Source organism: Psammomys obesus, unplaced genomic scaffold (assembly GCF_907164565.1).
Source record: "Psammomys obesus unplaced genomic scaffold, mPsaObe1.curated_primary_1811, whole genome shotgun sequence".
Lineage (NCBI taxonomy): Eukaryota > Metazoa > Chordata > Mammalia > Rodentia > Muridae > Psammomys > Psammomys obesus.
In genome coordinates, this window is record NW_026596046.1 from 22,746,116 (window position 1) to 22,750,654 (window position 4,539).

Here is a 4,539-nt window from a genome sequence, read left to right on the forward strand (position 1 = left end):
CACACACACACACACACACACACACACACACACACACACACACACACCGCAAACCATTTTTCTTTGTACTGAAAACATTTCTTTGTAAGTAATTTATTGTGATTGCAGTTTCCCCTCTTTCTACGCATCCTGGTTGTTCCTAATTTGTCCTTCCACCTGGATACATTTCCTTTCTGTCTCTTAGTAGAAAACAGGCTTCTAGGGGTTAATAATAAAGTAAGATAAAATCAAATAAAGAATAATAAGATTTAAAAAAAAAACAAGTGCATCATAATAGTACAAAGCACAGAAATAGATGGAAAAGAGCCCAAGAAAATGCTGGATAGATAGATAGATAGATAGATAGATAGATAGATAGATAGATAGATAGATAGATATGCCCATAAAAACACTAAAATGGAAGCATAAATATATAAACAAAGGATTGATTATACACACACAGATACACACATGCACACACACACACACACACACACACACACACATATATACATATATATGTAGAGAGAGAGAGCCCTGACAAAAATTATGAGGCAAGGATTCTTTAATGACACCCTTAAGTTTGTTTCTGCTGTCCATCTTCTGCTGGGCATGCAATCTGTCCTTAAGACTAATTTGTTTACCCGATCAGACCTCCTTGGAGGAAATCAAATTTGTATTTGAAAGTGATTATCAGTTAGAGATTACTTCTGAGTTAAAGATAGGAGCATGTGTCCATTTCCCACTTCAGCTCTACGACCCCATCTGGCGAGACCCATGTAATCCCGTGCATGCTGCCTCCTTCTCTGTGCATTCACATGTGCTTGGCTCTTGTTAACTTAGAGGATGCTGTTTTATTTGTGTCCTCCATCACCTCTGGTTCTTATACTCTATCTGCTTTTTCTTGCACAGGTCTCCTTGTACCCAGTGGGAAAGGATTTTGTGGAGACACGCCATTTAGGCTAATTATTCCATGCTCTCTCACTCCTTGCATAATGTCTGTCTGTGGTTCTCTGTATTTGCTCCCATTCAATGCATGAGGAAGTTTCTTTGATAATAGTTGAGCAAGGCACAGGTATTTTAGTATAGCAGATTGCTATTGGGAGTCATTTTATTACTAAGTTTTTTATTTTAATTTAGTTTAATTCTTTTTTAAAACAGTATTACCTGGTTCTACTGTAGGTCTAGGGCTGTCTAGTCTCACATTCTTGGTCACCTGGGCAATGATGAGTATGGCTTCCATCTCATGAAGAGGATCTTGAGTCAAATCAGACATTGATTGGTTACTCTACTTTTGTGTCACCATTACACTAGCAAATATTGCAGGCAGGAAACCACCATATATCAAATTGTTTATGGCTGGATTGGTATTTATATTTCTGCTTTGGTAGCATAGAGAGTACCTTTCTATACAAAAGTACAGTGCAATATAGGTGTTAAGGTCGGGGTTCCAAGATTGCAGAAACCATTATGCACTGTATCTGCAGGGCAGAAACTGAAACTCCAAAACCAGGGAGTGGACACGTGGCTGGATCCAGAGCATTGACTTTGGTGCTTCCCAGACAGGGGGGGATATCCCCTGAGTTGGTGCCAATGGGATCCATGTCCCCTGTGACCATCTCCCACGTATGGGAGTCTCAAACTGTGGACCCCCTGCAGTTTCCAAATACTCTGTTGAGTGTGCACCCCCAGATCCAGAGACCCTCCACTCTAGCAGCCAGATATCAGATCCCTTCTGTTCCCGAGGACAGCGTCAGGATTCCTGGAACACTGTCCCAGCATCCAAGCCACAGTTCTGCTGGTTATCCTCTGGAGACCAAGCAAACAACAGAAGCACACACGGACCCTGGATCCAAGATGGCACAGTTCAGACGAACCTGAGTAGAAAGAGCACAGGGTCTGTGCACAAAGTCTGTAAGCTGCAACCCAGCTCCCTTCTGAGGCACCCAGCAATTGCTACTCACTCAGAGCCTATTGAGTCAGCTGTGCACACACTGGGCGTATGTACAGTCCCATCTGTGCTTGTACCCAGGCCTTCCAGGTACCTGCATACACACCCCTAGACCTTCAAGGCATCTGTGCCCACATCAAGCCTTCCTCTGCTGCATCCAAATCACCAACCCCCATTCTTGTGCCCACTCTTATCTTCCTGAAGCCTACTCCAGACTCCAGACACAAGCAGACCCAGTACGCAGCACAGGCTCCAGAAACACACAGCCAAAGCTACCGACAACCAGATAGCTAAAGGCAAGCTTAAGAACAAAATAAACAAAAACCAGGACATCATGACCTCACCAGAAACCACAGAAATCTAATATATCTGAAACACTAGAAAAAAAAATGATTTCATATTTATGCTTATACAGTTATTAGAGACACAAGAGGAGAAAAATGAACAAATCTCTCAAGGACATACAACCAAACAAATAGATACCATTATGGACAGACAGAAATCCACAATCAAGCAAGTAAAGTAAATGAATAAAATAATTCAAGACAAGAAAACAGAATTAGAATCAATAAAGAAAATACAAATTAAGAAACCCCTGGAGATGGAAACGTAAGGAAAAGACCAGGAACCACAGAGGTAAGCATCACTAACAGAATACAAGAGATGGATGAGTGAATCTCAGCCTTGAAGATACAGATGGCGAAATTGATACATCTTTCAAAGAAAACCTAAAAGTGGAAAAAACTTCTGACACAAAACATTGAAGAAATCAAGGACACCATGAAAAGACAAAACCTAGAATAATAAAAATAGATAAAAATGAAGATTCCAGGCTCCAAAGTCCAGAAAATATTTTCAAAAAAATCATAGTAGAAAGTTTATCCAACCTAAAGAAAGAGATGTCCTTAAACATTCAAGAGGCTTACAGGACACCAAATAGACTAGACCAGAAAATAAATTCCTCTCTCCATAAAATAATCAAAACATTAAATCTACAGTCAAAAGAAAAAAATATTAAAAATAGCCAAATAAGGCCAAGTAACATATAAAAGTAGACCTATTAGTATCACAACAGACTTTTTTTATTTATAAATATTTTTTATTGTTGTTTTTTTATTATTAAGTACACTTTATTAATTTTGTATCACCCCATAAGCCCCTCCAACCCCCCCCTCCCGATCCCACCCACCCTCCCCTTTCTGCATGCATGCCACTCCCCAAGTCCACTGATAGGGGAGATTCTCCTCTTCTTTCTGATCTTAGTCTATCAGTTCTCATCAAAAGTGGCTGCATTGTCCTCTACTGTGGCCTAATAAGGCTGCTCCCCCCTCAGGGGGAAGTGATCAACGAGCAGGCCAATCAGATTATGTCAGAGGCAGTCCCTCTTCCCATTACTATGGAACCCACTTGGACACTGAACTGCCATGGGCTACACCTGTGCAGGAGTTCTAGGTTATCTCCACGAATAGTCCTTGGTTGGAGTATGAGCCTCTGGGAAGTTCCCTGTGTTCAAATTTTCTTGTTCTGTTGCTCTGCTTGTGGAGTTCCCGTCCCCTCCAGCTCTTACTATTTCCCACTTCTTACATAAAATTCCATTCACTCTGCCCATCAGTTGGCCATCAGGCTCAGCATCTGCTTTGACAGTCTATACTGCAGAAGCTTTCAGAGGCCTCTGTGGCAGGTTTCAAGGTTGTTTCCTGTTTTCTTCTGGCTTTCAGAGGCCCTCTGTAGCAGGTTCCGAGGTTGTTTCCTATTTTCTTTTTCTTCTGATGTCCATCCTCTTTGCCTTTCAGGATGAGGATTGAACATTTTAGTTAGGGTCCTCTCTTTTGCTTAGTTTGTTTAGATGTACAGATTTTAGTGGGTTATTCTATGTTGTATGTTTATATGAGTGAGTATATACCATGCGTGTCTTTTTGCTTCTGGGACAACTCACTCAGGATGATCCTTTCCAGGTCCCACCATTTACCTGCAAATTTCATGATTTCCTTATTTTTCATTGCTGAGTAATACTCCATTGTATAGATGTACCACAGTTTCTACATCCATTCTTCAGTTGAGGGGCATCTGGGCTGTTTCCAGCTTCTGGCTATTACAAATAAAGCTGCTACAAACATGGTTGAGCAAATGTCCTTTTTGTGTACTTGCACAACTTTTGGGTATATGCCTAGGAGTGGTATGGCTGGATCTTGAGGAAGCGCTATTCCTAGTTGTCTGAGAAAGCGCCAGATTGATTGCCAGAGTGGTTGTACCAGTTTACATTCCCACTAGCAGTGGAGAAGGGTTCCCCTTTCTCCACAACCTCTCCAGCATGTGTTGTCCCTTGAGTTTTTCATCTTGGCCATTCTGATGGGTGTTAAGGTGAAATCTCAGGGTTGTTTTGATTTGCATTTCCCTAATGGCTAATGAGGTTGAGCATTTCTTTAAGTGCTTCTCTGCCATTCGATATTCCTCTAAAGAGAATTCTCTCTTTAGCTCTGTTCCCCATTTTTTAAGTGGATTACTTGGTTTGTTGCTTTTCAGCTTGGTTGGTTCTTAATATATACTGGATATGAGTCCTCTGTTAGATAAAGGGTTGGTGATGATTCTTTCCCAATCTGTAGGCAGTC